Below are 27,580 nucleotides of genomic sequence, written 5' to 3' on the forward strand. Positions count from 1 at the left end.
ATTTTTGCTAATCATATATCTCTTATAAAGGGACAGAGCCCTATTCAGCAATCCTTATTTACATTTGTATGCCGCCCTTCCTCTGATTTCACAGGGCAATTCCAACATAAAAATACAAAATGACAACACAAATTACATTATAAAAACAAGAACAACAACAAAAGCCAATACTGTAACGACACGCCCCCCCCCCCCACAAACACATTTAAAAGGATGTAGAATGATAATCAGCCAAAGGCCTGGTTAAAGAGGAACATTTTTGCCTGGCACCTAAAAATATGTAATGAAAGTGCCAGGAGAGCAATCCACAAATGGGGAGTCAACTCAGAAAAGTCCCTGTTCTTGTGTTTCCACCCTCTGGACCTCTTGTGGAGGAGGCACGCAAAGAAGGGCCTCCAATCAGGGTCAGATCTAGGTTTGATGAGGCCCTAAGCTCCTGAAGGTAACAGGGCCCTTTATATGTCCAGCTGTCCTTTGTCAACAACAAATTGTCACTGTTTTTTGAGTTGAATATATACTATATGGTAATTTATGGACCTACCGTATTTTTTGCTCTATAAGACTCACTTTTTCCCTCCGAAAAAGTAAGGGGAAATGTGTGTGCGTCTTATGGAGCGAATGCAGGCTGCGCAGCTATCCCAGAAGCCAGAACAGCAAGAGGGATTGCTGCTTTCACTGCGCAGCGATCCCTCTTGCTGTTCTGGCTTCTGAGATTCAGAATATATTTTTTCTTGTTTTCCTCCTCCAAAAACTTGTGGTCCAAAAACCAGTCTTGTGGTCTGGTGCGTCTTATATACCGAAAAATACGGTAATAGGTATCTAAAGCCATTTGCACATAACAAAATATGCATTTTATCAAAGTAATTGTTGAACTGAAATACAATTAAGAAGAAGTATATTTTTGGGGGCCCTAAACTATAGCTTGTTTAGCTTAGCTTATACGTAAATCTGGCACTGCCTCCGATGGTGATTGCAGAGTCTGGGTCTGCAGAAAAATGCAAAGACTGTTTCTTCCTGTGCCCACCTTTTATTTCTGGATTAGCAACTGCGGGTTCAGATGCCACCATTCAAAGGGTTTTTGGCCAGAGAATGGAAAGGAGTGCCGTCTGTTGCTGTTTCCTAGCAAGAAACTTCCACCAGCAAGAACAGGCATTTACCCTATTTTACCTTTGTCCTGAGAAACCGGCTGGGTCTTAAGTTTCATTAAACGCTTCAAAGCACATAGAGCAAATAAAAGTAATCAGAAAATGAAAACAATACAACACCTTCCTTCTTTATTTTTTAATAGCCGTTCTCCTGTCTCTGATCCCATTTGAGTTTCACAGAACCCCTTTGTAAGGCAGAGTAAATACAAGGCAAAACAAACAGAAATTCGTTTTGAGGAGTGCATCCCAGGTCAGGAGTGGCCAAACATCTTGTTCTTTAAGTCACATAGGATCAACTGTGTTGACACGCTGGCTTGTGCTGTATTAAGATAGCACACCAAGTTGACCTGAAAATCCAGCGCGGTTTTAAACTCTTTCAAAACTTTCTCCCTCCTTGTAAACAGCAAGCATATTCTGGGCTCTCTTTTTGGGATGCCTGTCTCCCAGGGTGGTTTCTTGGAGAAGGTAAAGGGCAAGGAGAGAACAAACATCCCTATCTGAAAGGAAGAAGATGGAGGCAGGGGCAGCAGGAGGGCAGCTGCAAGGATTTGGCATTTTCCTAATCTCCCTCTTCACAACAGTGTTGTCAGAAGATCATTTGATATCCAGACCCCCATCCTTGCTCCAGCTTGACTGCAGTAAGATGATAAGCAATTTCCATTCCCAGGCTCTGTACCTTGGCAGAAAACTGACACTCCCCCCCCCCAGTGTCCCCCCCCCCCCAATGAAACTTTACTTTTTAATGAATTGGGTCTGAACATGGTAGGGGTTGTTCTGAGAAGCCAGATGGCTAATATCATATTCATGTCATCTTGCATTTGGCCCTGGCACTTGAAGCAAACACTGTCAAGGATCCTCGCTCAGGTTCAAAGCGTGGCCTCACTTCATATTCAGATCATGCACCTGATGCTCCCATAAAGATCCATTGATTCATATCTTAAAAGCAAAAAAAAAAAAACACCCTTCAGAAGCCATTAAATCTGGCTTTCCGTGTGCTTTTTGGTCTCTCAAGGTCTAGTGCAGGCAGCATTAACTAGGCGACTCACATTGTGCGCCTTTGAACTCGGGGTGCCTCTGTGTCAGTCAAGCCTGTTTGGAATTGATATGCTCTCTATCCAGGCTCAAAAGTCTTTCATAAAGTTAAGTTTACTGAATGTCAATGAGAAAGAAATATAGAAGCCCATCTCTGTCTCTCTAAAACGTCCAACTGAGAGCAGAAGAGGTGATGGGCTTTATTTTCATTCTAACCCATCTCCAGCAACCCACCTCTGCCCCTCCAATACCTTGTTCTTTTAGTTCCTGCGATTTTGATTGTTATTATTAAAACCATACGTAAGGAAAACGCAGGATTGTCAGGAACCAGGCACCACACGGCATGAGAAACTGTGTAGTCAACCCACAAGCATATATTCCCAGACCCTGCTATGGATTAGAACCAAAGAATAGATCTTTCTCTCATATCTATCTATATCTATCTATCATCTATCTATCTATCTATCTATCTATCTATCTATCATCTATCTATCTATCTATATCTATCTATCTATCTATCTATCTATCTATCTATCTATCTATCTATCATCTATCATCTATTCCTATTGAAACTTTAGTTTTTAATGTAAAGTCCACCCAAACTGACCCACAACCCAAATAATACCAATAATTTTTCTCAATGTGGGTGGATGGTGAGAGATTGAATGGGATCAATCCAAGTACTTGATCAACCAGACCCTACTGATACCAGGAATCTACTTGAGGACAGATATAGAAGAGAACATCTCATCTACAGTGCCTAGCTGAAATCATCAAGGATCTACAGCCCATTTGATACTTGCCTCTCTCCAACCTTGGGTGGACCTTATTTCCATATGGCCTCCTAAATGTAAATAGTTGCTCACCAGTAAAAACAGATCATGTAACAGACACAGCAATACATATAGACCCAGATGCAAACAGTGTCCTCACATGTACTCAGAAATCACAAATACAGCACCTAATAATGTCAGCCACAACATCAATGGTTCATTCACCTGGTCACCTTCCAAAATGATATATACAAACTATCAGCAATGCCCTTCTGCATTCCACATAGGACAAACAAAGCAGTACCTCCATGAAAGACTAAAAGAGCACAAATCTGACATCAGAAATGGTAATATTCAGAAGGGGAGCATGTCATCCTACCAGGTCGCTCTGCTTCTTCCCTTAAGGTGGTCATCCTTGAACTAAGGAACTTGAAAGAGCAGCTACAGCAAGAATCTGCTGAACTGCAACTCATCAAGAAGTTTGCTTCTATTCATTTGGATCTGAATAAGGATAGTGGTTTTCAGTCCCACTACAAAGGTTGATTTATTCAGCACTGCTAAATTTATTGCATTATCCTCAATTACTACTACTGTGTTTATTTTGTATGCATTCAGAGTCTAATTGAAAGAGAAGGTAGCTGGTTCTTCTGAATCGAGAGAACTGGTGAGGGTCCTGGAAATAAGGAGCAGTGCAAGAGAAACTAGGAGGGCAAAACAGGGTGCTGAGAAAGAAGGTAAAGTGGGGGGCAGAGGGATGCAGATCAAAAACCCCATCTATACAAGACAATGAAAAAGCAAAGCTTGCAAGCATTTGGTCCATGGAAAAGCGAGTGAGCAGCATGTTTCTGCCTGTGATTTAATTTGAGCGCCCTGTAAGCCACATTGATAGGAGTACAGTGGTACCTCGGGTAGGTACTTAATTCATTCCGGAGGTCTGTTCTTAACCTGAAACTGTTCTTAACCTGAAGCACCACTTTAGCTAATGGGGCCTCCCGCTGCTGCTGCTGCGCCGCCGGAGCACGATTTCTGTTCTCATCCTGAAGCAAAGTTCTTAACCTAAAGCACTATTTCTGGGTTAGCAGAGTCTGTAACCTGAAGCGTCTGTAACCTGAAGTGTATGTAACCCGAGGTACCACTGTATCAGTATTTTCCTGTCATTGGGCTGTAGATTGGCAGTGCAAGAAAATACCAGATTATTGAGTGTTTTGTCCTTTCTCTGAATACTTGTTGGTTTTTTGTTCAACTTCTTCTTCCAGGAGTGTTTGTTTTGGGGATATAGGCAGCAATGTGAGGGATACAATGTCGGTGTGGGAAGAGCAAGGATCCATGGCCTTGTGAGGAATCACAGCAGCAGGTGCCAGGCAAAAGGGAGAGGCAAGGAAAGGCAGTGAAACAGTGTCTAAAAGATCAGCTGGCTGGCACAGCACCAGAAGGATTTGCAGATTAAAATGTGCATGTATGTGTGTGTGTGTGTGTGTGGAGCCAGTGTGGTGTAGTGGTTAAGAGCGGTGGACTTGTAATCTGGGGAACCGGGTTCGCGTCTCCGCTCCTCCACATGCAGCTGCTGGGTGACCTTGGGCCAGTCACACTTCTCTGAAGTCTCTCAGCCCCACTCACCTCACAGAGTGTTTGTTGTGGGGGAGGAAGGGAAAGGAGAATGTTAGCCGCTTTGAGACTCCTTCGGGTAGTGATAAAGCGGGATATCAAATCCAAACTCTTCTGTGTCTGTGTGTGTGTGTGTGTGTGTGTGTGTGTAGGGGGGTGGTATTAGAGGAGGGGAGAATAGAATGTGTTGTGTAGTGTGGAGAGTAAAGCTGGTTTGTTTGTTTTTAAGACTTGTGCTCACCCCAAGAGAAGAAACCACATATCCAAGTAGAGAGGGGACAGGACAGGTGCCGTAATAGATTATGGAGGATTTCCTAAAACACAGGCGGAGAAGCAAAACAAACAAACAAACAAACCAAACCCAGTCCCAGTCCCAGAGGATGGGGTTGGGGGATTCTCTTGTGTGTGCAGAATAACTTCCCAGTGGATAACGTTGATAGGAAAGTGATTGCCGGATGACATTAGGCTTGTTTTAATGGAACCCTTCTCTCACCTGGAAGTCTCACCTGTCCCTTATTCTGGAGCATCACCACTTTACAGGACATGATGCTCTTATAGTAGCTCTGATTTCCTGAGATGTCAAACTCCCAGCTGCAGCTCTGTGAAGTACAGTACTGAGTATATTCCAGGCATGTCAGAAGAGCTGGGAAGGCCTTACCAGAATCTGGAGTCTGCAAACAGCATAAAGAGGGGAAATGCAGAAGGCCATTTCCTTTCTCTGCTCATAATTCAGGAGGGGGACCTGTGTTAGATCCCATTCCGTGCATGCAGAAAGGTCTCGGGTTCAGTATCTGGCATCTTCAGGGAAAACTCCACAGGTGAAATCCCTAGAAAGCTGCAGCTAATATCAAGCGAGATGGACTAATGTTCTCATTCCTTACAAGGCAGTTTTGTAGCCTCGTCTTGCCCAAAAACAGCAGGAAAAGTCCCTAGACTCGAGCAGTCCACTGACAGACTGACTAGCCCACTTCTCTCCTAGAGGCTGGAGGTTTGTGTCCTTATTTGTGCCTTGCCCATTAATTACGTCTTATCCCACTCTAATCTTCTCTGAAAGCAGTCATGAGTGCCTGCAGGTGACCGGGTAGAAAGCAGCCCTCCCACAGTGGCTTTGCATGCCAATCTCCACCCCACAGCACCGGTGAGTCAGAGTCAGGCGGAGGCCAGTGGAGCTATTCTGCCCTTATGCTCCCGCGATAGTGATGCCCCTGGTTTGGTAATGGGGGAAGAATCATGTGCACCACCATCTTGGTCATCAGCACCTTGGCATTTCTGCTGCGCCGGCGCTTCTTCAACAAAGTCGAACCGTATGTCCTTCCTCCCTTCTTGTACATTAGAGAAGCTAGGGTAGTAGATGGTCAGATCTCAGGGAGAGTGTCTGTAGGAAGGATGCCTGGCTTGTAGTGATATGTGCGTGTCTTGTGCTTTTGTTTTGCTCTGATAATTGCTCTGTGACTACAAAGTGGACCGATTCACAAGTTTTTAATTTAAACTTTTCTTTTTACCTCTGTATTCTGTTTGTTGAGGCTGCAGTCTTAGCTCCACTTACCGGGTGGAGTAAGCCCCACTGCAGCTAAAATGATTCTATTTATTGCGGAGCTTCCCTCAAGCATAGAAGGATCACATCATAAGTTGCCCCTATTTGAAGGATCTCACTCACATGAGTAAAAGGTCCGCGAGATGTGGGAATAATTCCGCAAGAAAGGATATCTGTGTGGCTCTTATGTAACACATCTGAAACCGAATCCAGTTTCTACTGCCCGGGGGGGGGGGGACTCAGTGGCAGGGGTCCTGTGGAAATTTGTCCCCAGCTCACCACACCCCGACTTTAAATTCATAGGATCAAGATCTTGAATTTCCTGGTGGGCATTCTAAACAAACTTTTGGACTGTATTATCCATCACCTTTGGGTCCTTTTCAAGAGAGTGTGGGTTATGCCTTTCATTTCATTTCAAAAACATGTGGAACAAAGAAGTTAGGAAGAGACGTTAAGGTGAACAGTTTGACCACAAAGCATCTTTAAACCCTTGCACAGGTCAATAAAAAATATGATTTGGTTTTTCTTTGCTTATAAATAATGTGAATTGGACTGGGGGAGAAATAGCACCGTTTGAGCAAGGCTGGATGCGGTGCTCTATGGATGAAGACACTTAATCGCCCCATACCTAAGATGGAATGTTCCGCAAGGCCTTTCCTCCTGTGCCAAAACATCAAGTAAAACCCTTCAGATCCTACTAAAGATAACAAGGCCTTAGAGTTCTCTGTCAGGCCGGAGGAACACATCCTAAAATGGGCCTCCACTTTTAAGTTGCTACCTTCCAAGATTCTTCAGTGGCTGGTAGACCTTGCCTTTTCAGTAAGAGATGGGGGTTTATTTATTTATTTTGCCTTGTTTCAATTGTATGTATTTACTTTCAAATATATAACCAGCCTTTCCAACGTAATTTGAGCCTTGGGTCTTCATGCCACACAGTAAAGAATAGTATATATTGCTTCCTCCTTGGGATGCCAACCACTCTGTTCTATTGCCTACTCCCAATTTTCCATTTCTGCCCTCCTCCACTGGCGGAGGAAGAGGGTGCGGGGTGTGTGGACAGCCCAGGTGTCATCCCTGAGGGGGGTGACATTGCCCCCCGCCCCCCTGGGATGCTCATCGCCTCGCTCCCCTGGGCAGATTGCCCCGCCCCCAGGTTCACAGCATGTGACTGCTCCGGGTCTAGCTAGCTCCGCCTCTGCACCCCTCCCCAGTCAAATCAGTGTCTTGTGCCCACTGACATTGCTCAGTCCTCTGTTTTGGAACATTGCTCAGTTTTTTCTTTCTTTTTTACAAAAGCTTGGAATTCCTACAAGCCTGCTGATTCTTCCTTATTCTGCATAGATGGTGCCATTTTGGCTGCATGAAGACGAGATCTCAGAGAACTGGGTTTGCTATTAGTAAATCATTTTGCAAGTCAAAAGAGGGCCAGGATAGGGAAATGTTGAATTAATCCTTCCCCCCCCCCCCCGAGCTTATTTACCTCCTAGCAACCTTGTCCCTAGCATCACTTATGAATTTCAAGAATCCTAAGAAGCTGAAAAAACAGAGCAGTTTTGTAATCTATGGTTAAAATCACTGTAGTTTTGAAATGTTTGGTCCGCCATCTTGATTCAAAATGGCATCCAAACATAGGTAAAAACTGGTTCCTCAAACACAGGAACCATCATGCAAAATTTGACTAAAAGCAGTGCTTGTTTTGCAAGGTCCAGTCCACCTTTTTTATTCAAATTGGCATTCAGTTGTCTCCAAACACAGATGAAAATCTGCTCCTTGATATCAGGAAACATCCTGCAGAATTTGTTTACGATATCTTAAGAGGTTTCCAAGTGCATGGCAAAGAAGCAATGTTTCATTATAGTAGATTTTATTTCTGCTCGCTGGGATGTATCATTACAAGATTTCAATATTCCAAGGAAAAAAAGAACAGATTCATCAAAAGCACATTTAAATTACATTTCCCCATCCCCAAAGAATCCTGGGAACTGTAATTTGTTAAGTGTGCTGGGAAGTGCAACTCTGTGAGGAACTCTGTGAGGAATAAACTATGGTTTCCAGGGATCTTTGGGGGGTGGTTAAATGTGTTTAAAATGTGTATGCAGCCTAGATTGGAGCTGGGGAAGCTGTGGCCCACTAAATGTTCTTGGACTCCAACTCCCATCAGGCATAGACAGCATGGTCAATTGTTAGGGATGATGGGAGTTGTAGTCCATCAAATTCTGGAAGCCGCCTGCTTTTCCGCCCCTGTGGGAATTCCAAAATGCTGTGTAATTTTCTTAAAATTCTCCCTTGAAGTTCTAACTTTGGTATCTTAGGTCAGCAGTCATCCTTGGAAGCACCTGACAACCAAAGTCTCCCTTGCACATTGTACAGACAGGAAGGATGTAGGAAGTGGTGTCCCCAAGGACCTATGCTTTTCAACTTGTTCATATATCACCTGGAGTTAGGGAGGAGCATTGAGATAACCAAATTTGCTCAGGGCAGAACACCCCCCAATATTTTTTTTAATAAAACCAGAATAATTGCAAAGAGCTCCAAAAGAATCTCTCCGAACTGGAAATAAAGGTAAAGGTAAAGGAACTGACTCTGGGGTTGCAGCACTCTCGCTTTACTGGCTGAGGGAGCCGGTGTTTGTCCGCAGACAGCTTCCAGGTCATGTGGCCAGCATGACTAAGCCGCTTCTGGCGAACCAGAGCAGCACACAGAAACGCTGTTTACCTTCCCGCTGAAGCGGTACCTATTTATCTACTTTGACGTGCTTTCAAACTGCTAGGTTGGCAGGAGCAGGGACTGAGCAACAGGAGCTCACCCCGTCGCGGGGGTTCGAACCGCGACCTTCTGATCGGCAAGCCCTAGGCTCTGTGATTTAGACCACAGCGCCAATACATTGGGGCAAAATGGTAGCCTTTCAATTCCCCCAAAGAAGATTGTGGCTTTTCTTATTGTAAAATGATATCGGGGGTCAACCATATCACAGCTGCATGGATGTTTTGAGTTGGTTTTTCTTTTAAGTTTTGTATTTGATCAAAAGCTTTGTATCTCAATGGTCTATGTCAATATTTTGAATAATGTGTTATCCACATACTATCCATTGGGTCATATGTGCAAGATAATTGACCATTTTGTTTATAGTGAAATAAATTTTATTTATTTATTATTATTATTTTAAAAAACTATTAGGACAAAATATACTTACTTGACATATACCCGAATGGGGTCTGAACTGGCAGTGATTAACCAAGACTGAGACCTTGAGGTCATAGTGAATAGCTTGATTCCATATTAGGGATCATTAAGAAAAGGATTGAAGTGGAACCTATCAATGTCATAATGACATTATATAAATTTGTGGTGCAAACTACACTTGGAATACTACAGTTCTGATTGCTGAACCTCAGAAAGGATAGTGTAGAGCTGGAAAAGGGTTCAGAAAAGTATGACCAAAATCATCAAGGGGCTGGAGCAATTCCCTTATGAGGAAAGGTTAAAATGTTTTAGGACTTTTGTGCATGATGCAGAAAAGGGGGATAGAGGGTTTTTTTCTCCTTGTCTCATATTACAAGAATCTGGGGGCCATCCAATGAAGATGGACAATTCAAGACAGACCAAAGAAAGTGCTTCACACAACACATAGTCGAGCTATGGAATTAGATCCCACCGGATGAGATGGCCAGCAACGTAGAAGGTTTTAAAAGAGGATTAGACAAATTCATGGAGGAGAAGTCTATCACAGAATCATAGAATCATAGAGTTGGAAGAGACCACAAGGGCCATCGAGTCCAACCCCCTGCCAAGCAGGAAACACCATCAGAGCACTCCTGACATATGGTTGTCAAGCCTCTGCTTAAAAGACCTCCAAAGAAGGAGACTCCACCACACTCCTTGGCAGCAAATTCCACTGTCGAACAGCTCTTACTGTCAGGAAGTTCTTCCTAATGTTTAGGTGGAATCTTCTTTCTTGTAGTTTGGATCCATTGCTCCGTGTCCGCTTCTCTGGAGCAGCAGAAAACAACCTTTCTCCCTCCTCTATGTGACATCCTTTTATATATTTGAACATGGCTATCATATCACCCCTTAACCTCCTCTTCTCCAGGCTAAACATGCCCAGCTCCCTTAGCCGTTCCTCATAAGGCATCGTTTCCAGGCCTTTGACCATTTTGGTTGCCCTCCTCTGGACACGTTCCAGTTTGTCAGTGTCCTTCTTGAACTGTGGTGCCCAGAACTGGACACAGTACTTCAGGTGAAGTCTGACCAGAGCAGAATACAGTGGCACTGTTACTTCCCTTGATCTAGATGCTATACTCCTATTGATGCAGCCCAGAATTGCATTGGCTTTTTTAGCTGCCACGTCACACTGTTGGCTCATGTCAAGTTTGTGGTCAACCAAGACTCCTAGATCCTTTTCACATGTACTGCTCTCAAGCCAGGTGTCACCCATCTTGTATTTGTACCTCTCATTTTTTTTGCCCAAGTGCAATACTTTACATTTCTCCCTGTTAAAATTCATCTTGTTTGTTTTGGCCCAGTTCTCTAATCTGTCAAGGTCGTTTTGAAGTGTGATCCTGTCCTCTGGGGTGTTAGCCACCCCTCCCAGTTTGGTGTCATCTGCAAATTTGATCAGGATGCCCTTGAGTCCATCATCCAAGTCGTTGATAAAGATGTTGAATAAGACCGGGCCCAAGACAGAACCCTGTGGCACCCCACTAGTCACTATTCTCCAGGATGAAGAGGAACCATTGATGAGCACCCTTTGGGTTCGGTCAGTCAGCCAGTTACAAATCCACTGAGTGGTAGCATAGTCAAGACCGCATTTTACCAGCTTCTTTACAAGAATATCATGGGGCACCTTGTCAAATGCCTTGCTGAAATCAAGGTAGGCTACATCCACTGCGTTCCCTTCATCTATGGCTACTAGGCAGATGGCTATATTGTACCTCCACTGGCAGAGGCAGTGTGCATCTCTGCAAAGCAGTTGATGGGCATTACAAGAGGGGAGAGTGCCTCTGGACTCCTGTCCCGCTTGCAGGCATCCGATTGGCCACTGTGAGGACATGATGCTGGATTCAGTGGGCCTTAAGGATGATCCAGTCATAGGTTCTTGCTATGTTCTTAATCTGGTTTTTAGAATAGAGCAGGGCTTACTAAATTTGTGCCTGTGGACACCATGGTTCTCATGATGTTTTCTCTTAGCGTACATGAAAGCTCTGAACCCCCACAACGCTGCCCCCTTGGTCATGAGGCTGCGAGGGTGGCTATATTTGTCTCCCTTGGAACGGGTGTAGAGATGAAGGAGGAAGTTGGAAGAGTGATGTTCTTTCCCACTTCTTCTTTCAGGTTTGTGTGGGTTTTACTCGGCTGAAACACACACGTTAAAAGGAAACCATTATCTAAGGGCCTCCAGGTATTGTCTTTATTACACAGTCAGGATTAATTGTTTTCATGCCGCTGTTTGGGTCGTCACATGCGATCCTGCTCTCAGTATGGTTTGTCACATTGCCTGTGTGGTGTAGTGGTTAAGAGCAATAGACTTGTAATCTGGGGAACCGGGTTCGCGTCTCCGCTCCTCCACATGCAGCTGCTGGGTGACCTTGGGCTAGTCACACTTCTCTGAAGTCTCTCAGCCCCACTCACCTCACAGAGTGTTTGTTGTGGGGGAGGAAGGGAAAGGAGAATGTAAGCTGCTTTGAGACTCTTTCGGGTAGTGATAAAGCGGGATATCAAATCCAAACTCTTCTTCTTCTTCTTCACTTCGAATCAGTGCATATCTCGTTGCATCCTGCTGAAATCTCACAACATTTTATACACCACAAATATTCTTGGTTTTTCTTTTCTTTTCTGCGTTTGTTGTGCCATAGCCCTCAGGATAGCAATATGTGGTAGTACTGGCATCAAAGAATGAAGCAAAGCAGAATAAAACTACCACTAATGCACTAGCAATGTATCAATAACATGTTGCAGAATATACCTGCAACAAAACACTAGTCTGGAGGGGCCCTAAGTCCAGCACAGCCTACTTAAAAAACAACAACCAAAGCAACATTCTGTTATTTCGGTGCACTGCGACATTGCAGAATACAACCCTGGTTACAAGGCACCTCTGCAGAGAGTGCAGCTGTTCTCTGCAAACAAGAGTCTCTCAGCTCAGGGACATGCAAATCTATTTTTCAGCCAAGCCTGGAGTCTGGCTGAAAGTGGGTAGGTGAAATTGACATTTAAAGAGCCGTAATACCTCAGCCAATTATCATCCAAAATTGGGTATAGTTGAGCTCAGTTGCATAGATGAGATGATAGCATGTTCCCTTCAAAGGGAAATTAAGGTGCAGCCGCCATTTGTGTGTTTCACAGATTAACAAGCGAGAGGTTAACTTGGGTTTTTTCAGTTTGCGTGTATCAACAAAATTGGTCAACCAGGAGGTTACAGTGGTACCTCGGGTTACATATGCTTCAGCTTACATACACTTCAGCTTACATATGCTTCAGGTTACAGACTCCACTAACCCAGAAATAGTACCTGGGGGGTTTTTGGAAGCCGCCCAGAGTGGCTGGGGAAGCCCAACCAGATGGGCGGGGTATAAATAATAAATAATAAATTATTATTATTATTATTATTATTATTATTATTATTATTACCTCAGATTAAGAGCTTTGCTTCAGGATGAGAACAGAAACTGTGCTCTGGTGGTGCAGTGGCAGCGGGAGGCCCCATTAACTAAAGTGGTGCTTCAGGTTAAGAACAGTTTCAGGTTAAGAACGGACCTCCAGAACAAATTAAGTACTTAACCCAAGGTACCACTGTATCAGTTTTCCTTGCAGTGCTGTGGCTAGTTAAATAGCAAAGCCCACTGAAGAAGTTGTTACTTGGGAGTACCGGGAAAAGGGAGCGTAGAGTTGTATGGTGAAGCCAAGAAAGAGGGAATTCAGTGGAGAGGAAAGGGTAGTGGAACATCTGTTTTGCATGCAGAAAGTCCCAGGTTCGGTCCCTGGCATCTTCAGGTAGGGCTTAGGAGAGATGCCCTGGCTAAAACCCTGAAGAGCTGCCATCAGTCAGCATGCAGACAATACTGAGCTACATGGACTGATGGTCTGACGGTGTAAGGCGCTTCCCTATGTTCCTATATGGGTCTGTAGCTCATGAGGAGGCCTTATGTGCACTTTTCCATCCTTCTCTCTTTGTGTGAGCTTCCACAAATAGTTTGCAGGGTAGCTGTGATGTGTGTTCGCAGCAGTTAGCATTGGAACTTTATCAAGTTGGATGTTTGTTCACATCAGAGATCGCAGATTGTTTCTCGTTGCTTCTTTCCCCCTTTTTATTTTCTATTGATTTTTTCAAAATTCTCTCTTCCCAAGAACTCAATATACATGGTGGGGCCTGGTCCTAGAGATTTGGGGAGCTGCAGATTAAGCCAAATACAGTTTCTGTACAGAGTCTAGAAATCTCTGTTTTCATTCTCTCTCTTTAAAGGAATTCCTGGTCGAAGCCCAAATATATCTTGTGGGTGGCTAGAATCCAGTCCCCTGCCCCCACCAGACCAAAAAAAGAGGGGCATTTTGGGGAAATCCAGGATGTTGGAAACATTTTTATTCAGAAAGCCCTTTTATGAACAGTTTCTTTTCTAATTTTAAAAGCTGGCTTATACGCGTATAGGTGTGTATATTAAGAAGTAATTAAACGGAGTTCAGTATGCAGTGAGTCCCTGCTTCCAGGCAATCTGTTCATTGAGTCTTCCTCCTGATCTGTTTTGTAGGAGATTAGGCAACAGTAGCTATTTAATGGGCATTTACTTTCGTTTGCAGCAAAAAATGTCACCCACCCTTTGAAGTGCATTTTTTCGGTCATTTCCTGTTTTCCTTTTTGTATGCCGCTTTGGGAACCAGGTGGTGGAAACAGGAGTTATACATCTTGAAAATAAATAATGAACTTCCGCCAGCATTTTAAATCCGAGTTGCCAGGCTCAGTCATAAAAATGGGCCGGCAGAACATGTGCAGGCAATGTATCCAAGCCTCAGAAGCAGAACTCGGAATAGAATCTCACTGTTGCCGACACGCTAATGTGTTTTCCATCTGTATGAAGCGCAGCCCCCTATCAGTCACACAGTCAAGAGGCATATTTCTGAAAGATGAGCAGGCAGCCAAGCACATCTCCTATTAAGCGAAGAGTGATGTAACATAGAGCAGTGATCCCTCTGCAACATAAATGCCTGAGCTGCTTTTGTTGCTGGTACATAACAGAAAAGCGGCAAGTAGCACTTCAGTCAAAGGAGGACTGATGAGCATCATTTCAACAAGCGGAAGAACAATTAGGGGACATCAAGATTCTCTTGTACATTTGACCCTCTTCAGATCCTGTGGTCTTTTTATATCATGTCGGCTTTGGGTGTTTCTCATGGACTTGGCATCAGGTCTCAAATTTCTTTAATGCACACATAGAATGTCTGCAGCTTCAGACATTAGAGCAGCGGCTCAAAAACAGCTGTTTAATAAGCCAGGTAAAATAACTTCTATATATCTATAAAAGCCTGCTCTCATGGTACTGCTACACTCTTTCAACAGAAATAAAGGCAAAAGAGAGTTAGGACCGGGCTAAATTCTCTGCGGCTCCTGTTGGGTTCTTGGAATGAAGTTTGCAAGTTTGCAAACAGGGATGCAGATGAGAGGGGTAAAAGTTGCCCCTTCATCTCAATACTAGGGTTACTAGGTTCAAATCCCTGCGGTGGGATGAGCTCCCGTTGCTCTGTCCCTGCTCCTGCCAACCTAGTAGTTTGAAAGCACACCAGTGCAAGTAGATAAATAAGGTAGGTACCACTGTAGCGGGAAGGTAAACAGCGTTTCCGTGCGCTCTGATTTCCGTCATGGTGTTCCGTTGCACCAGAAGCAGTTTAGTCATGCTGGCTGCATGACCCGGAAAGTTGTCTGTGGACAAACACTGGCTCCATCGGCCTGAAAGCAAGATGAGCACCGCAACCCCATAGTCGCCTTTGACTGGACTTAACCATCCAGGGGTCCTTTACCTTTTACCTACCTTTACTAGGGACAGCAATCAGGTTTTTCCTGTTTCCCCGTTGGTGCCACCCAGGATTCTACTTTGTTTTCTTATTCTCCTTAGTGGAAGAAATCACTGCCATTCACTCTTAATGAGGAAAATTAAAGCACTGCATTGGCAGACACTGTTGCAATGAGGGCAAAAACTGTCCTTAACCCCTGGCATGAAACTCATCTTTCCGGCTGTTAATTGTGTTATAGGAATTCTAAGGTCTTATATATAGAGAGAATAAATGTTCATAAATGTAAAAGGCAAACACACATGCATAAGTATAGTGTCTGAAACAGTGCAGGAGAGCAATCCTGAAGCCATTTTGACTCTCCCAAATTTACTTCAAATATTTCCCTGCAAGGAGGAAGGAAATGGGAAAAGCTTTCCAGTTGTCTTTGGACTGTAGGGGCTTACACCTCCGTTTGCAAATACAGTCTGGCAAGCATCTGTTAAGCTGAGCAAACTATCAACATATAATAATAATATAATAATAATACAATTTTTATATCCCACCCTCCCCACCCGAAGCTGGCCTCAGAGCGGCTAACAACAGTAAAAATAACACAGTTTACATAAAATCACAATCAATTAATTGAAATACATTCCAAAATCAATTCATTCTAAAATCAATTCAGAGTCAAATTAATGGCAACCATTGGGCTAGAGTTCTATGAAAATTACAGAAGGAGGGGGTCAGACTGTGCCTTGGACAAAGGCCTGGTGGAACAGCTCCGTCTTGCAGGCCCTGCGGAAAGATGTCAAGTCCTGCAGGGCCCTAGTCTCTTGTGACAGAGCATTCCACCAGATTGGGGCCACGGCCAAAAAGCCCTGGCTCTGGTCGAGGCCAGCCTAACCTCTCTGTGGCCCGGGATCTCCAATATGTTTTTATTTGAAGACCGTAAGGTCCTCCGTGGGACATACCAGGAGAGGCGGTCCTGTAGGTACGAGGGTCCTAGGCTGTATAGGGCTTTAAAGGTTAAAACCAGCACCTTAAACCTGATCCTATACTCCACCAGGAGCCAGTGCAGCTGGTATAGCACCGGGTGAAAGTGATCCCACAGCGAGGACCCCGTAAGGAGTCTCGCCGTGGCATTCTGTACCCACTGGAGTTTCTGGGTCAGTCTCAAGGGCAGCCCCACGTAGAGTAAGTTACAATAATCAAGTCTGGAGGTGACCGTGGTGTGGATCACAGTGGCTAGGTCAGGGCGAGAGAGGTAAGGAACTAACTGCTTAGCTTGGCGGAGATGTAAGAGATTCAGGAACTAAAGTATTTACTATCACAAAAGAATGGCCAGAGTGCCCAGGTTGAGCAATGATTGACCATTATCAGGTATCCTGGCAGACAGGTTTTCTGCTGTAGACCACCCCACTGTGATGTATGTATAAGGTTTTAGGGGGTGGTCTTGAGCTACAGGGGAGGCAATTTCAAAAGTCTGCATAAGAGTTTGCACACCATTGTTCGGGGGTTTCTCTCCTCCCTCCTTGCGGGGGCGGGGAGTGGAGGACCCTGTTGCAACAGTTTAATAAAGATCATGCTTACTAGCTGCTTTGCTTCTCAATATTCTCTGGCTGACCTCTGTTATTTTATCCTACCGATAGAGAACCTACATATGGACTCTATATGGGCTCTTGGATAAGGGATAAGGAAGCAGTTTTTTCTTATATCAATCCTTTGCGTCTTTCCCTTCATTGAGAGCCTTTGACCATTTTGCTTCCCCAAAAGCCCAGAAATGAAGATGCTTGAAGTCTCCGCTCACATGAAGGTGTGACACCTCTGGGCTCTGGAAAGTAACAACCAATTGGAATGGTCACCTATTGATTCCTCTGAAAAGGAAGGAGTAAATTATCCTTGCTGGAGAATTGCAGAAGTGTGTTTAATAGGCATATAACTAAGGGGTCTAGATTCTAGAGTTTTGCATTTTCAAACAACTATTCTGCAAAGCAATTAAATTATACGCAACACTGTACACTGTTAATCAACTGTCTTTTGTTTTCCAGTTGCAACATTGGGATTTGATGGTAGGGCTGTGCATGTAGGGTAACAAATGAGTCACAGGGCAGTTGTTCTTAGGACACAGACTTTACCAGAGAATAGGATATTGTGATAAAATATTCAGAAGATATGTACAATTCTGAGGGGATGGGCTCTCCAGATGTATCCTGTGCTATAGGGAGCCTCAGCAACAAATATTTGTGAGCATCCACCATTATAGAAGATACTAGGGAGGATGCTGCCTTTGAAATGTCAAATATCTTTTCTATATGAACAGTTAAGAATATATAAGGAGAACAGAACAGAACTGCTATTATAAATAACTGTTCTTGAAGTAAAGCAAGCTGGCAGACTAAATATCTACATTAGTCTCAGCACTATATCCTGTAGTAGGTGGAATGTAATAATAAAATGTCTGCTTTTGCACCATGCAGATAAAAACAAGCCTATTTTCAGAATATAATATCTTATTTGAAATCAGATAATAACTCCTCTAGTTTCTCTGCATATCTATTAGCATTCTAGTTTATTGCCTTAAGTTGGTAGGAACACCTTAGATTTATCATTGATTTTAAGTAAGAAACCTTAGCCACCCCTTCCATTCATCTTCACAGTATCTCATCTTCTGTGCATTTTGCTCGGCAAAGAAACAAACAGCTGTATACTATGTTCAGGGACAGAATGTCAGTCAGATGTTTTGCCCCACTAGCCAAATACCTCATCACTATCCATAGAAGTGATACCTTTGTGTCCAGGGCACTTTTAGAAGGTAGGCTGGAGTCAAGTTGCAGACTTTTCAGCATGTTGAAGGTGATATCACAGAGGCATTGTTTGCTGTACTCTACACACTGAATGACTCCCACTTATAACTTTGGGAAAGAGGTTTTGAAGCTTTTTGCAGGCTTCCCCCCAAAACCCTGCAAAACCTGTTTGACCACATAGGAAATGTGTTTGTGGGGATGAATCATCTAGCAAGGGCTATGTGTCTTCTATCAAACCTTGAAATCTGTTTAGAGGTTTTCTTTATAATTAAGCGGCATACAAATGCTGTTAAAAATACTTTCTTGGAAAGTACCCCTCCTTCTCCAGTCTTACAGTGTCTGCAAAGTTATATTTATTTGAATATTCTCTCTCTCTGTGCACCACTTTTTGGTAAGAGAAACATAACATGACAATATCCCATTTCAATAAAATGAAATCAGTTAAAAGAGCAGTTTAAGATAACTCGCAATTCACAAACCATACCAGAATGAGGTGAGAAACCTCCAGTGTAAATATTCCACTGATGGTGAAAGAGAGTTCACCATCTCTTTCAAATAATAATAATAATAATAATAATAATAATAATAATAATAATATGTTAGGGAGTGTTGGGAATCAAAGATAAGATTTGGTCAGCTTGACATTAAAACTCCAATTTTAGAAGGCAGCAGGGAAAATCAGCTTCTACTTGTTATGGGTTGTGTATAATCCGGAAAGCTCTCCCTTCTCCCATCCTGTTTACAATACATAGCTAATTGCCGATCATTCTGATTTGTGTATCCCCAAGGGCCGTAAGGGAATTTCCAAGTTCATGGCCAGACTTAACTATTGAGAGGTGAAAAATAGTGACTCTTCCTGCAATTATTAATCTGAATGAGCATGGGGAATGGAAACCTCAGCCTGTTCTAAACTTTGTGGATTGGCTTTTGTCACAAGCCCTGCCACTTCCCAGTTTCTATGACTTTATATTTTAATCCTCCAAAAGTTTGGATTGGTTCATATCAAAACTCCTTTTTGCAGTCTTAATGCTGTATCAGTTTTTTTAAAAAGGTACAACAAGACCAGCAGATGCCTCTCATGGTGTTGAAATTTACATGGTGTGTGTATAAGTGTACATATCTGCCCAAAAGCAGCCCCAGGTCAGAGATGACTGGGAAACCATGTGGACGTTGTGCCATTTTGGACGTCTGAAATTCCTTGATCAAAGCATTTTAGGAACATGTAAGCCTATGAAGTCCTGCTTGGTTATTCTACACAAGTGAAGCAGCAAAGAAAGAGACTCACTGCAGTCGTCCTTTGTTTGCTAAATCTGATGATATAGGCACTTTTGCTTCTTTTCTGCAATATAATATTGCATTCCGTGAGAGTTTGTTTAAAGAAGATCATGGAAGAGATTTAGGTTTTATGAAAGAGACTGTCTAGATTGCTACACTATGCAAAGAAAAGAACTTTATCTCCAGAGTGTCCCCACCACACTGTGGCACGTGATTGTTCCAGGTTTTTAGAGGAAAGTGCCAAAAAAGAGAAATATCTCACAATTTCCAGTAAATAGTTCTGGAGGTATTTCTCTAATTTAGCACTTCATTCTTGGATGCTTCCTATTCTAGTTGTTGCTGTTTTTTTTAAAAAAAAAATTTGAGTAGCCTGTTTTAAGGTTTTGAATCCAGGATTGTTTGTCTCCTTGATCCTTGTAAACAAAGGCTAATGAGGAGAAATAGCTTTTGCAAACAGATAAAAGTGGCGGAAGAACAGGGCTGGCAAGAGTAATTTTGCTGCCTGAGGCAGAGGACAAAATGGTACTCTGTCTTCCATGTAACTGAAGTCAACAGAGAGGTAGGGCTTGCCCACATGTGAGTAATATGTTGCTGCAGAGACACTCCTTTTACCATTGAATTTGCTTTTAGTGGTCCACACAATGTTCTCCAGTTACAAAGCCAATGCTTTCAGGCCATACCAATGGGAGCTTCAGTGTGTTGGATCAATCCTGCTGAAAGTTCAAGTCCGTGGCTCAAAATGAGTGTGTTGCAGGACCCCCCCCCCACATCATTTAGTTTGTACAAACTTGACACACACACACACACACACACACACACACACACACGACATACGCGATGTTTCTGTTATAAATTCATAAAAAAACAACTGTACATCAGATCTACACCGTTCCACTTTTATTTTGCTCCATGAAGAAAAGGCTATCAAAGGGGGAAGGTTTGATACAGGGCGGCCATAATCCCTTGAGCGTACCAACACGTACTCAGGAGCCCTACCCAGTTGGCATGCCAACCGTGATGGTCCCAGGCAGAAGACCATCAAGGTCACAAAGAACTTGCATATGGGAGGGGATTCATCATGGACTGAGGCAAAGGACAATGATCAGCTCTTCCCTCTGGGGGCAGGATACTGTAAACTCCCCTTTGTCTTCTGGAAAGTACTCATGGGGAGGGGGAAAGGAGGGACCAGCCAGGTGACAAGATACTCAGGTTACCTCCACAACTCCTCCCGTAACCCCTCCTTTTTGTGATGTATCAATGATGTAGTCGTGATGTAGTTATGATGTAGTATTAGGGGTGTAACATGGGGATTAGTAGTTAATAAAAGTTGGGGTCTTCTTTTGTTCTGGGCTTCCATCTTGTTTCACCTGGTGACAGGTGGGAGTCCTGTCGCGACAGTCTTCAGTAAAGACCAAGCCTACTGGCTGCTGTTTTGCTCTGGTATTCCTGGCTGGTGTCCTTGTTTTTTGTCCAAGGGAGCCCTCAGATTTCTCCGTTAACAGTGGGATGGGGCTGGTGGAGGGGAGCATCATGTAGATTAGGGCCAAGTACTTTGGGGCAAGGAGCTGCAAATACTCATTAAATGTTCATCACATTTAATGGACAAGCACATCATTGACTATTCATTTAATAGTCTAGCTGTAGAATAGCATCCTACCATGCCACTGGGCAACAGGCTAGCTTAAGGAGCGACAGGAAGGCATACTCAACTCTCTTCCCCCAAACCTCCTTGCTGCTGCCAGCCTCCCAGTACCTGCCACCTGAGGCACCTTGTCTCATTCTGCCTAATGCCTAATGGCAGGGCTAGGCCTGCTGAACAGGCCTGGTAAAGAACTTTCCCTTCTGTGTAGAATCAACTAGGAATTTAAAGTAGAAAAATTCTTCTTTTTTTCAAAGACAAAGAACCTTACAGTTGATAAAGCAGAGGAAGCAAAAACTCATCAGCAACTTATCATCTGGAAAAGTCCTAGCAAAAGAATGATGAGAATGGGTAGTTTTTGATTACTTCTGACATTTGAGCTGTCATAGGGTTTTCCAGTTTTATATTAAACCATTCAAGGAAAGGAAACATTTCTTTGATCCAGGATTCCCCCCACCCATTGATTTCCATATGCATTTGTCATGGACCCATAATGAGTAATTTGTGATTCCTTAATGCATAGCAACAGAGCTCATCTGTTGAGAGGAAAGGATTATTAGGCAATCTGGTACAAAGGAAAGACTGGTTTAAACGAGTTCAATTAATGCTGGTGTGATAGGGGACATCCGGCTGTGCTCTCAGCATAGCGGATGGTCATTGTGCTATCTGTTCCTCTATGAATCCAGCAGACTGTGGAGCTTGTCCCCCCCCCCCCTTTCATGGACTCCTGTCATTAACATATACTGCTATTTTTCTTTCTGCGATCTTAACATGTGGGTCACAACTCACCTACCTAGAAATATACTTTGCCCCTTCTGAACCCCCGCCTCAAACAAAATTCTGGTGCTGCCACTGGCCATGTTCCTGCCATGAAACAAACCAGTCTTGTTGTGTGCAAACAGCATTTGAGGCCTCAAGAGGTAATGCTTTACATATAGGCCAAGTTTTCATATAAGGTTCTCATATTACTGTGTTCTGTGTCAGTCACCTGGAAGAATCACCTCCTCTGGTTTGAGAACCAATTCTCACATTTAGAATCCTGCTCCATCCTCAAGAATGTGTTGAAAGAATGGGGGAAGGTACATCTGTTGAGGAACATGCCATTGTGATTCAGGATGGTACACAGAGTGTTAAATCATTTCAAGTATGTGCCATGGAGACCAGGCACTTACTGGGGTTCAAGGAGGCTATTAAGTGGCCCTGAAAGAGCCAGTATCCATCTTGGCTCTATAAGGAGACCAATTAGGTTGGAGGTGGTGCATACTGTCTCTGGTCCTGCATCAGGTAAGAGTGCAACACCTGTCCTCCACCATTCCGTACTTCCTTGCCAAATGGCCCACTATGAAGCTGGCTGTGGCTCTTAGAGATGCAAAATGGCCATTTGCAGAGCTAGAATGAGCCAATGGCTCCTGGGATTTAACTTGATGTTTCAGTTTTGTCCAGTTTATATTTAATTTTTAGCACTCTTGTTTCCCATATAGTAAGCCACAGATAGAGCATCCCTATGGGCTTGTGTTGTCTTTCACAATTAAAACAGACAATTTGGCACTGACTTCAGTGGGATATGAGTTGCACTCAGATTCTCATTTACAGTGGGATAAGGTGGGGGTGGCGCTGTGGGTAAAAACCTCAGCACCTAGGGCTTGCCGATCGCATGGTTGGCGGTTCGAATCCCCGCGGCAGGGTGAGCTCCCATCTTTCGGTCCCAGCTCCTGCCCACCTAGCAGTTCGAAAGCACCCCTAAGTGCAAGTAGATAAATAGGTACCACTTTATAGCGGGAAGGTAAACGGCGTTTCCGTGTGCTGCGCTGGTGCTGGCTCGCCAGAGCAGCTTCGTCACGCTGGCCACATGACCCGGAAGTGTCTCCGGACAGCGCTGGCCCCCAGCCTCTTAAGTGAGATGGGCGCACAACCCTAGAGTTGGATACGACTGGCCCGTACGGGCAGGGGTACCTTTACCTTTACCTTTAAGGTGGGGGTTGCCATCTGGTCCCCAACCTGAAGAAAGGGTCTTCTGCTTCTAGTTGCTGCCTTGGAAGATGTATCTGAGTGAACTGAGGCTCCTTTGCTTTCTATCTTTCAGGGAAGGAACAGAAGGAAGCAAGCAGGAGGTTGGGTCAGATCCCCCGCCAAGGTAATGAAGGATGCTTTTATGCAAATCTCTCTTTCATTTCAGGGAGCTTTGCACAGTTGAAGTTCCTGGTGGATTATAGTTGTAATCAGTTTTAATGCAGCCATTTCTACTTTCTTTAGTTCCATGGTCTTAGTTAAAGATGGATGGGGCAATCCAAAATACACACAACTTTGTGGGAGGCTGAACTGGGTGGGGGTGTAACCTGAAAAAAAGAGACATTGCACATACTTTTGTAAACCAAGAAATCTTAAAAAAACATCACTTCCCTCTCCGTCCACTAAATGTCCAGGTGAGCAAAAGTGCCCCCTGGCAGGATCCATCTTAGCAGCTACAAGAGGAAGGTGTTGGAACAAGTTGTTCCAAGGGCAGGGAGTGGAAGGAGCTAAGATCCACTGGTTTCACTGCTGTCACATGATGCATCAGGCCTGATCTCACCATTATTGCTGAACCAACTCCAGGTTAGTACAGTAATCTTCTTGGCCCTCCATTCTGCCCTGGCCACTGTGTGTCCACCATTTTGGACAGGGGTTCATACAAGGCCGTACATTACTCACACAGAATTGGCTAAAGGATTACAACTGGAAGGTTTTGTCTTACAAGGTGAGGATGGTGTACTGTAATGACGGTAAGCTACACAGTGTTTTGTTTTTTGTTGTGTTCAGGGAAACCAGAAATTAATCTCTGGTTCCTGTGCGAGTCAATCTGATCAGAGATGAGTGGAAGAAAAAGAATAAGTACCAACACCAGCTGATGGAAAATTCACTGCCTTTTTGTAATACAATGGTAAGTGCGTGGGAGATATAGGGGCAGGGGAGAAGAGGGCCTCCAGAATGGGGTCAGAGTCCAATGAGTCTTGAAATTAAATATGGACTAATAAGTAGGGCTGCCATATGTCTGGGTTTCCCCTGAAACACCCGGAAATTGGGCTTTGTGAAAGGCATCTTGGAGGATTTTTGCCAAGTTGGCAAAATGTCTGGGAATTCCCAGATGTATGTGGGCAAGTGGGGTGATGTTTAACAAACAAAAAAGCCGAACAACTTTGTCCGGATTTTCAGTTTTTGAGGTTTGGTTTTTGCTGCCCAACTCTCCATGGAACTCTGAGTCCCCTAATGATCCTTAAGCAATAAGTAGCAATGCATTTCTGCTTCAACCCAATAATGCCACTCTGTTTTCAAATACCATAGGAGCACAGGATGCTGCCTTATCCTGAGTCAGACCAACAGGCCATCTGGTTCAGTGTTGTTGACACTGATTACCAGTAGCTCTCCAGCATTTTACACAGGCCACTTTCCCAGTTCTACCTGCAGAAGCCGGGGATTCAAACAGGAATCATATGCATGCAGAACAGATGCTCTACAGCTGAGCAATGGCCCTTCTAGAGAGTCTAGAAATCAGTGGATGGATACTAGTCTAATTCAGAAAAAGTCTAGCCATTACATCTTTATAAAGTGAGAGATCACTTATTTTGTTTTTACTTAGGCTGCAGTCCTGTACATACTTAGGAGTAAGTCCCGTTGAACAAAATTGGATTAACTTGTTTAGCATTGCACTGTTGTGCATTTAGCGTCACACAAGCAACAAGTATTTTGTTAAAATAGCCATGTTGGACCACTTGACAAAGCATTAGCAGCAGTAGCAGCTATATTTGGTTGCTAGTATCGCAGCAAATTTCTGGAGCCCATTATTCCTCCACTGCCCATTCTAATACAGTGGTACCTTGGTTTATGAACTTAATCCGTTCCGGAAGTCCGTTCTTAAACCAAAGCCATTCTTAAACTGAGGCACACTTTCCCTAATGAGGCCTCCTGCCGCCGGTGCCCTTCCACTGTTTGGCTTCCATTTGTAGACCAAGGTAAAGTTCACTAACCGGAACACTACTTCGGGTTTTGCGGAGTTTGTAAACTGAATAGTTCGTAAACAGGGCTGTTCTTAAACCGAGGTATCACTGTAGCTTAAACCGGATGAAGCTCTGACTAGGCCAGGCTCTGTAGGGAAAGGGTACTGCTCAAAATGATTCTGTGTCACAGTCGTGTCCTCACATTTTGCTTTGCCTTTCAGGTTCACTCAGTCACCTCCCTGCTCAGGTCAAAAAGCACAGGTGATGCCAAAGCCTCAGCTTGCCTACAAGAATGTTTAATGTCAAGCTAGTTACAGAAGTCCAGAATGGTGGGCTGGAGGAAGAAATGTTGAAGGCAGCCGGCTCTGTTTTAATAACTCCCTGTAACCAAGGTGGGCCACCTTTTCAAGTGAGTCTTGGGAAAGAGGAAATGAGGTCACCTTGGAAAACATGGTGGCTGAGAGGATATGGCACACAGCCTGGTAAAAGAAGTCACCCCCATGGTATCAGAAGCCACATGGAAGTCTCTGAGATCTTATATCAAAGTAGTAAGAAGAGGCACCTGGAGGAAGGTTTCTCCATTCCCTGAATTCAGGGAGCTATACGCTGTGTACAAAGATGTTAATACCATTTTCTTCAATGGTATTTTTTTCAATAACTCTTTCGTTATTGGATCAGAACAGTAATAGGTAATTGATCACACAAAAGGTTTGACAAACTGGGTGAAGTATAGGTTGCATTTTCAATTGCACCCCACAGTATGATCACATGCTTTTGACAAAATGAAGTTATTCCAAATTTAGGCCTAAAGCATGGTTTGGTCTTACATGAATGAGCACGGATGGATTCTCAAGATTGCAAATTCCCAATGTACCCCCTTCTCCCTCTCTCCTTGTACAGTACATGACAATTCTCTTCCTCCTTTCTTGGTTTGGGCACAAAATGCCAAGGTAAACTATGGTTTGGTCTTACACCTAGGTTCTCCATATCTTTCATGTTTGGCTCTGAAACTCAGTTTCCTTATATATAGGAATGATACTTGATAATTACCTACAGAGATTAGCATTGCTCATCATGTTCAAAGTATTGGTATGAGTCCTGTAAGTATTTAAACAGCAGTCACAGGTGTAAACCTGGCTTTGCAGTTTTCAAAACACACATACAGTTCAGCAAGTCAACTCCTGGATCATCTTATATTTCCCCCCATATCTTCAGGTAGCCTGTCCAAACAAAATTTAAAGCAGCAATTGTGGGGCCGTCTGTTGCTCACAACGGTAGCTGGCAGGATGCTTTAAACAGTGGGAGTGCACCCTCTTCATCTTCCTTATGCTTTGCTCACCACAAAGGAGGTGGTGTGAATGAAAGAGTGAATGAGATGAGAGTTCGGATTTCTTATTCTGGATTTGGAGCTGCAATATGAGGAACAAGAGAAAAAACACCCCTTCAGCTCCCATGCTGAGGTTTTCACTGTCCGGCATGCTGCAAGACATCTGGGGTTGCTCCAGAACCTGAGATGCTTGGTGGGAGTGAAATGAACTGAGTAGCTTGGTATTGTATACTTGTCTAAACTGTAGGCTTTCTAGGGGAGATTGACCTTGGTGCAACAGTACAAATCGTGAACAGCATTGAAGGCAACCTCAAGAGTTTCCTTCCATGAGCTTCCCAACTTCTCCTTTAACTCTGGGCTTAGATTTTTTGTTTGTTTGTAATGACTACAAAGTTCTTTTAATCAGATTTCCTTGTCCCTCCTGGAGCATTTAATTAAGTCTTTACAACCCCCTGCTCCATACTCCTAATGATGTTTTTCGGTCCGGAAATAATGTCTCTCATCAAGGGGGAGCAAAGTCGCTACTCTGTTGGGGCCTTTTCCATTTTTGCAGCTGATTACAAGCAAAAAAAGGAGGACACAGAAGGCACACCTAATTAGAAATAGATTGGGTGAAGGAGCCAGAAAGGCAATTGCAGGCTTTGAGGAAAGGCTATGCAAATGAGGGAGTAGAAGGCTGAGCTGTGAAGGCCGGACAAAGAAGTTTTATTTACATGCTGCAACAGGATCTTTTCAAGCTTGTAGACTGGTACCCTGTGGCATCTTCTCTTATGTGACTTTTCTCCACCTCTCCATCTGTTGTAGCACACTTTTATCTGCCTCATTGTTATTACATACACACACACACACACACACACACACACAAAGCAGATTAATAACATGGAAAAAACATTATGCAAATTAAGTAAAAGTGCACAAGTTTAATCTTGGCTATAGGGAAAAAAATCTGCTTTACACTGACCACTTCTGGTGAGATAGCTCCAAGGTGTTTTCTTAGAATAAGCTTCCTTATATAATCAGTTTGTTGATCAATTCTTTGTTGATCAATGTTTCGTTTGGATTTTTGAGCAGAGTTAGTTTTAAAATCAAACTACAACCTGATGTGAACTAATCAATAGTGGTAATAAAAATATAGCTGTCAACTAAAATATAGATTGCCTATAACAGGCATAAATCTACAACATTATCAATAGAACATGGAGAATTGCCAAAATGGCAAAGAAAACAGAATACCTGTATATAATGATAGGGAGCTTTCATAAATTTTGACTTCATGTACTGACTGCATGAAAATGAGTTCAATTTGTTAACATATATAAGTGTTTTCCGTTGACTACTTCATAAACTTGTATTTGTAATGTTGTATAATCAGTGTCTTTTTCTTCTTTTGTACTCCTGCATTTGAAAGAATGACTAAAAAGAGACGTGAAAAAAGGAGCAAAACATCTGATATTGCTCCAGAATTTTACATCCATTAAAGATTCATATGGACCAAA

At 43.4% G+C, this 27,580-nt stretch overlaps 1 long non-coding RNA gene across 1 annotated transcript; it reads left to right on the top strand.

Moving 5' to 3' along the window:
- The first annotated feature begins 5,692 nt into the window (after positions 1-5,692).
- On the top strand, positions 5,693-27,580 carry LOC310838513. The gene is made up of 4 exons (XR_014561003.1): positions 5,693-5,859; positions 22,870-22,920; positions 23,583-23,703; positions 24,979-27,580. It is a non-coding gene; the product is annotated as an uncharacterized lncRNA (long non-coding RNA).

The sequence above is a fragment of the Podarcis gaigeae genome, assembly GCF_964106915.1.
Source record: "Podarcis gaigeae genome assembly, chromosome: 2".
NCBI classification, from domain to species: Eukaryota; Metazoa; Chordata; class Lepidosauria; order Squamata; family Lacertidae; genus Podarcis; species Podarcis gaigeae.